We start from the raw sequence: 7464 nt of genomic DNA on the forward strand, positions 1-7464 counted from the left end.
TCTGATGCGAGGTTATATCTATCAGGAAAGGATGAACAGGCTGGGTCTCGAAAAGAGATGGCTGAGGGGTGACCGAGTAGAGGTCTTTAAAATTATGAAAGGTTTTGATAGAGTAGATACAGAGTGTTTCCACTTGTGGGGATTAGCAAAACTAGAGGCCATCAATATAAGATAGTCACTAAGAAATGCAATAGGGGTTGAAGCAAATAGTATAGATGCATTTAAGGGGAGGCTAGATAAGCATATCAGGGAGAAGGGAATAGAGGGTTATGCTGATAGAGTTAGATGAGGAAAGGCAAGAGGAGGCTTGAGTGGAGCATAAACGCCAGCATGGACTGGTTGGGCCAAATAGCCTGTTTCTGTGCTTTAAATCCTATGAAAGCTCCACACCTCAAACGTCAACTTTCTTGTTCTGGAAGAACAGCAGTGATTAGAGGAACACTGATTATCACAGAAGAAAGGAAGAACTTGCATTTCAATATAAGATAGTCACTAATCAATCCAATAGGGGATTCAAGAGCAACTTCTTTACCCAGACACTAGTACGATAGCAAAATACTGCAGATGCTGGAAATCCGAAATAACAACAGAAAATGCTGGAAAAACTCAGCAGGCCAGGCAACATCCGTGGAGAGAAAATAGAGTCAACGTTTCGGGTGAAAACCCTTTGTCAAGACTAAAGAAGCACAGGAAATGAAATAGATTAAGAGGCCAGGCTGGGAGAGAACAAAAGAGAAGAGACATAATAAAATTAATGTCTCTTCCCTTTTGTTCTCTTCCAGCCTGGCCTCTTAATCTATTTCATTTCTTGTGCTTCTTTAGTCTTGACAAAGGGTTTTCACCCAAAACATTGACTCTATTTTCTCTGCACGGATGTTGCCTGGCCTGTTGAGTTTTTCCAGCATTTTCTGTTGTTATTTCTTTACCCAGAGAGTGTTTAGAGTGTGGAACTCACTACCACAAGGAGTAGTTGAGGCAATTAGCATAGATGCATTTAAGGGGAAGCTAGATGACCATATGAGGGAGAAAGGAATAGAAGCTTATGCCGATGGGGTGAAATGAAGAGGGTGGGAGGAGGCTCATGTGGCGAATAAACACTGGCATAGGCCAGTTGGGCTGAATGGCCTGGTTCTGTGCTGTACATTCTATCTAATTCTATATAATGCCTTTCACAACTTCAGCACGTCCCAATGCGCTTCACAGCCAATGAAGTGCTTTTGAAGTGTAGTCACTTGTAATATGTAAAGTGCCTTTTCTAATTGATCTATTAAGATGGCAGTGGGGCAACCCAGTGTCATGAACAGAGAAACACATTTGCACATGCCCTTTTGGTTTAAGGAGGTATAACTGATAAAAGAATTGAAACATAAAGTTCAATTTCAACAGAACCAGAAGGAAAATAAAACTAAAATCATAATGTTATTGTGTGTTATCTATTAGACACTCTATTTCCTGCAGTGCCCACTGTCGAGGAAGATTCTCCATAGGTTCTGACTGACCTGCTGAGTGTTTTAAACATTTTTTTGTTTTTGTTTCAGATTTCCAGCATCTGCAGCTTTCTGTTTATACTGTTTAATTCACTGGCACTTTTCTTCCAGGAATGCCTAACTTGAAGAAATTTTGTTCCTCTCTTCAACGTGATTTCCATTGGCCTCTTTTCACCTTAATTGCCATCTCCTTCCCTTGTTTTTGGTGATTTATTTGCTGAATTGCTTTCACAGTCACATCTCTTCTCAACGCCCGTTTACAGCTTCAACTAATTCTACATGGATTCTGGCTCAAATTGTACCCTTCCCGTTTCAGATCAATCCATGATAACCAATCTTCTGTTGTAATGTTCCTCTAATCACTACTATCGCTGTTTCGTGAAATCCACCCTCCACTGCACGCCGCCACATGGTACATGGTCTCGATCAGTCTCTTCATCAGCACCGACTTACTTTATTTCAGAGCTAACCTGGTTCTCAGTTCTGTATCATTCCTCGTCTAATGAGGCGCTTTAAAAAATATTTTTTTTTCTTCCTTTCAGGTAGCAAGAACCGTATGCTTCAACAACTCTTGAATGCCAGCCTATCTTCTGATTCTTCTTCCTTTTCACATTCTTGCAACCCTTTCTGTCCTTCCAATCTCATCCCTCGTCATATTTTCACTATCCCCTTGGATCTTCCTCTCTTTGACCCCAAACAATCCATCCTCAGCAAGGGCCTCAGCTTCATCCCTCTCTGACAGCACCTCAAAAAATTCTGAGCTCGATCTGATGCTCAGCTCTTCTTCAGCCGCCTTTGCCTTCATACCTAGGTTTTTGGCCAAGAGGTTTCTCCCTGCAAATCTGACCCTTTCTCCGGTCTTCAGCCTCCCTGATCTACCTGGACTACTCCCACCAGTCTGTCGATTTTTTTTAAATTGAGAACTGCCAGCATGATATTGACCATGTCAGTTTCTCCACTCCACTCCCTCTATCTCCCTCTGAACTTGCAGCCATCCATTCTCTCAGGTCCAATTTCTGCATCATTATCAAACCCACTGACAGAGGGAGCACCGTTGTACAGCAGAAGGACTGCCCAAGGTTCAACATCAACTCTCTTAACAACTCCTCCTATCTCCCACTGGACCACAACCCCACTATTGAACACCAAGCTATCATTTCCCATACCGTTACTGACTTTATCTCCTCTAGCGATTTTCCACCCACAGCCTCCAACCTCATAGTTCCCTAACCTCACACAGCCTACATATAACTCTGCCCCCAAGATACATCAATATAATTGTCCCATTATTTCATCTGCTTCTGTCCCACTGACCTAATTTTCTCTTATCTTAACTCTCTTTTGCCCTCTTGTCCAATCCCTACTCACCTACATTCATGACTTTTCTTACGGCCTCTGCCACTTAAATAAATTCCAGTTTTGTGGTCTTAATCGTCTTCTTTTCATTATGAACGTATGGTCCATCTACACCTCCATCCCTCATAGGACAGCCAGCGGGTCCTCTGGTTCTTCCTTGAACAGTGACCCAACTAGTCCCCATCCACCAGCACCTCCCTCCACCGGCTAAACTTGTTCTCACATTGAACAACTTTTCCTTTGACTCCACTCACTTAGCTCTTCACAAATGGTGCTTGACCTGCTGAGTGTTTCCAGCATGTTTTTGTTTGTGGTGGCTATGGTCTTTCGGATGAGACATTAAACCAAGGCACCGTCTGCCCCTTCTCAGGTAGATGCACAAATCCCCTAAAGCAAGTAATGAAATGAAATTCAATAAATCTGGGCTGGCACTTCAGGGATGGGAACCTGCCACTTCTACACAGTTTGGCCTACACATGCTTCCAATACCAGACCCTGGTAGTGGAGAAAAGAAGCTGGGGTTACATTTGCTTCTCCAGGATGATCCTGGAGGAGTGAGAGGTTTTGGCAGAGGAGAGTGAAGCTTGATAATGCTTTGGCCGGTGAGGGTGGTAGAAAGGTGTAGCCAGGCGGAGGGGCTTCATTAAGGGACAAGGTGTTGCCACCCATGAGCCAAGTTTCAGTCAAAGCTAGGACGTTAATTCAGTTGACAACAATAAGGTTGTGATGACAAGAGCCTTGTTCACAAGTGAATGAACATTCTGGCAGGAAATGTGGAGAAGGGCAGATTATTGATCAGCTGGCAGAATTTGAGGTAGTGGGTGGAGTGAGCAGGACGGTAAGGAAATTGGGGACATATAGCCTAGCATGCCCTCTTGGGGCTAAAGGTTAGCAAGAAGGGAAAATAGGGCAGTTGGGGTTTCTGCTTGTAAAGGAGGCAATAACGGGTGCCTCAAATGGGTCCTTTTGCAGAATGCCAAGAGAGGCAAAGAGGATAGCTATGGGCTTATCCAGGACGATTCATCCTGGATCAGCAACAGGAAAGTAGGTTATCAGAGGAGTAGTAATGGATTGGCTGATCGTGTGGTTCTTGGCTTTTGTTCTGGTTTCAATCATTTTTTGACTTAATATGCACTTAGAAATGAAACAGTCCTTTTTCTCAAATATTAGAAACTCTTCCCTTACAATTGGGCCACACATTGTTCCAAACGTGGCTTCAGGCAATTATTCTATGTAAATGGTCATTGAGATGTTTGAGAATGTTACAAAGACAGGCATTTTGTCCTATTAGGTTTGTAAGTATGCTTAAAAGTTGTGGTAAACCAGGTCCAAGATGGATTCTGCTCACTTTGTTAAAATATAAAATAGCTGCTCAGAGACAATTTGTCTGACTGACAGCTACAGAATTATTGTTTATCCAAATGTTAGTTAGATTGCATGCTCTAAACTGTTGTGAATAGCATCTCAGGGCCCTACAGATATTAATGTTTGACTGCAACCTTAGCTAAAGTGTTTCTCTTTCCACAGATGCTGCCTGACCTGCTGAGTGTTTCCAGCATTTTCTGTTTTCATCTTAGTTTGTGTTTTGTTAACATTCCATGGGAACTACACAATTGTAATCTAAAAAAAGTGAATTTGTTCTGTTGTCACATCAAAACAATATTATTGCTTTAATTACAGTTGATTTGACAGCTACATCTTCAAAGGAATTATGGGTTTAAAACTAGAGGAACTTTCTGGGTTTAGGAGTTCCACTTGGGATTAAAAGTATCTGTCCAGACAACAATACTTCATAAGCATTTGGCTTACAAATTCCCTGTAAGCGGCTGTGATATTTCCAGAGACTGTTGTTTTGTGTAGACCACAAAAGGAAGACCTGAAAGACTCTATTGGAACAACTGCTAATTTTTTTTAGTGGATCCAAAGGTCCATGAGCTTTTGTGAGTATTCTGCAGTCAGAATTGCAGCACTTGCGAGGAGGTTCATGAGCACAACCAGAACACCAGAAGCAATCATTTTATCCAGCCAGGCTGTTTGGGGTGAACCATACCAGGTACATTTGCAGACAGGTAGGTCCGGATGATGTAACTGATTAACTTGTGACTGGAGAAAGGAAAGGTAAAGCCAAGCAGGTGCATATCAACGTGGGAGAAATTCTCCAGCTTGTAAACTGATGAACATTATAAAAAAGCCATAAAAAACAATTTTGCTGGCAGACATGATTGGCTTCAACTGTGTTAATGGAGTTTACAGGCAATATTTTAAAACCAACTTTCTAGCTGGAGCTGCCTGCCTGATTGCTGTGTTGCCCGGAGGAGACTGAATTGAATTGAAATTGACGTTGTGTCTTCGGAACTATTTTTGGATGGAATTATGGATCAGAAATAAGTTGGAGGTTAAAGTTATGATGGGGATATGGTACAAATGGCAAATAAACCATTGCACTGCATGGTTTTATATTTGATCTGTGTTCTTTGTACTGATTTAAAAAGATCAATTAGAGACAGATTGTAATTCCATCTTTTTGTTTGCCACTTCAGTTGTCTTTAACAAAAGCCTTTTTCTTGGTTTGATGTTTTATAACTTGCAATGAAAATTCTGCAACCTACAACCAATTTATCAGCCTGGTTTACACAGATTTTAAAAGATTTTTTTAAATGGATGCTCTAGATATATATGCATTATAAATTGCTATTTGTGGTATATAGTATTTAACTTTTGCTATTATAATAAATAAATGGTATATAAATTAGTTTTGTTTTAGCTTGTATGATGCTGGTTTGGCATGTGTTATTTTTTCATATTTTGACAGTGATAAACTTATGTAAATTCTGGTGAGCAATTTACTGTAATCAAAGCAACTTGTTAAACCTTGACTGCATTCATTGTGATAAGAGCAGAAAGAGAAAGATGAAGATTTCATGTCCTAACAGTCATGGTTGTCTAACAGAAACCATCACACCATTTCAGCAAGCAGTGTTTACAAAACCCAAAAAGTAACAATTACCCAGCTTGACTCATTCTTCCCTGAAGAGCTTCATTTTCCCAATTTTCTCCCAAAGGTACTAACTGACTCTTGCTGGGCCATGGTTTCATGGATGACAGCAGCCTTCCTCAGTGCAGGTGGTGTGCCGCGACTGCAGGTGGTGGGAGTTTGTGGAGTGCAGCGGGATCCCGGACGACCACGTCTGCAGTAAGTGTCTGCATCTCGAGGAACTTCATCTGAGAGTTGTTGAGCTGGAGTCTGAGGTGCAGACATTGCGGGGCATCAGGGAGGGGGAAGAGTTACCTGGACACTTTGATCCAGGAGGCAGTCACACCCCAGGGGTGCTGCAAGGATCAGTGCTTGGGCCTCAGCTATTTATAATTTATATTAATGACTTAGATGAAGGGACCAAGTGTAATGTATCAAAGTTTGCTGACGATATAAAGCTAGGTGGGAAAGTAAGCTGTGAGCAGGACACAAAGAGCCTGCGAAGGGATATAGACGGGTTAAGTGAGTGGGCAATAAGGTGGCAGATGGAGTATAATGTGGGGAGATGTGAGGTTATTCAATTTGGTAGGAAGAATAGAAAAACAGAATTTTTTTTAAATGGTGAAAAGTTATTAAATGTTGGTGTTCAGAGAGATTTAGGTGTCCTCGTACAGGAAACACAGACAGTTAGCATGCAGGTACAGCAAGCAATTAGGAAGGCAAATGGCATGTTGGCTTTTATTGCAAGGGGGTTGGAGTACAAGAGTAAGGAAGCCTTGCTACAATTGTACAGGGCTTTGGTGAGATCACACCTGGAGTACTGTGCAGAGTTTTGGTCTCCTTATCCGAGAAAGGAATTCTCTACCCCAAAGGATGCTGAGTCATTGAGTATATTCAAGGCCGAGATAGATTTTTGGACTTGAGGGGAATCAAGGGCTATGGAGATCAGGTGGGAAAGTGGAGTTGAGGTCGAAGATCAGCCATGATCTTACTAAATGGCAGAGCAGGCTCAAGGTACCCTATGGCCTACTCCTGCTCCTCATTCTTATGTTCTCCCTGATGGACATTCTTCCTATGTGCACTTACATTATGAATGCTGGCAGGCTATTTTACCATGAAGGGAATCTCAGCTGAGCATGAGTGTGTTCTTGCTTGATGCTCGTTTGCACTTTCTACAGGACAGCTGACCAATTTTTCCTCTTCCCAGCTAGGCCAATTGTGGCAACCCAATGGATGTCCAGCTGAGATCAAGAACCAAACCTCAGACCCTCTGGTCTGTAAAGTGTCAGCCAGTGGCTCAGTTGGTAGCACCCTCACCTCGAGTCAGAAGGTTGTGGGTTCAAGTCCCACTCCAGAGCCTTGAGCAGAAAAATCTAGGCTGACACTAGTGCAGTACTGAGGGAGCTTTTGGATAAGACGTTAAACCGAAGCCCCGTCTGCTCTCTCGGGTGGACGTAAAAGATCCCATGGCACTATTTCAAAGAACAGCAGGGGAGTTATCCCCGGTGTCCTGGCCAGTATTTATCCCTCAATCAACATAACAAAAACAGATTATCTGGTCATTATCACATTGCTGTTTGTGGGAGCTTGCTGAGCGCAAATTGGCTGCAGCGTTTTCTACATTACAACAGTGACTACACTTCAAAA

This window comes from Somniosus microcephalus, chromosome 14 (assembly GCF_052327205.1).
Source record: "Somniosus microcephalus isolate GS21.2 chromosome 14, FLI_Smic_1.0, whole genome shotgun sequence".
Lineage (NCBI taxonomy): Eukaryota > Metazoa > Chordata > Chondrichthyes > Squaliformes > Somniosidae > Somniosus > Somniosus microcephalus.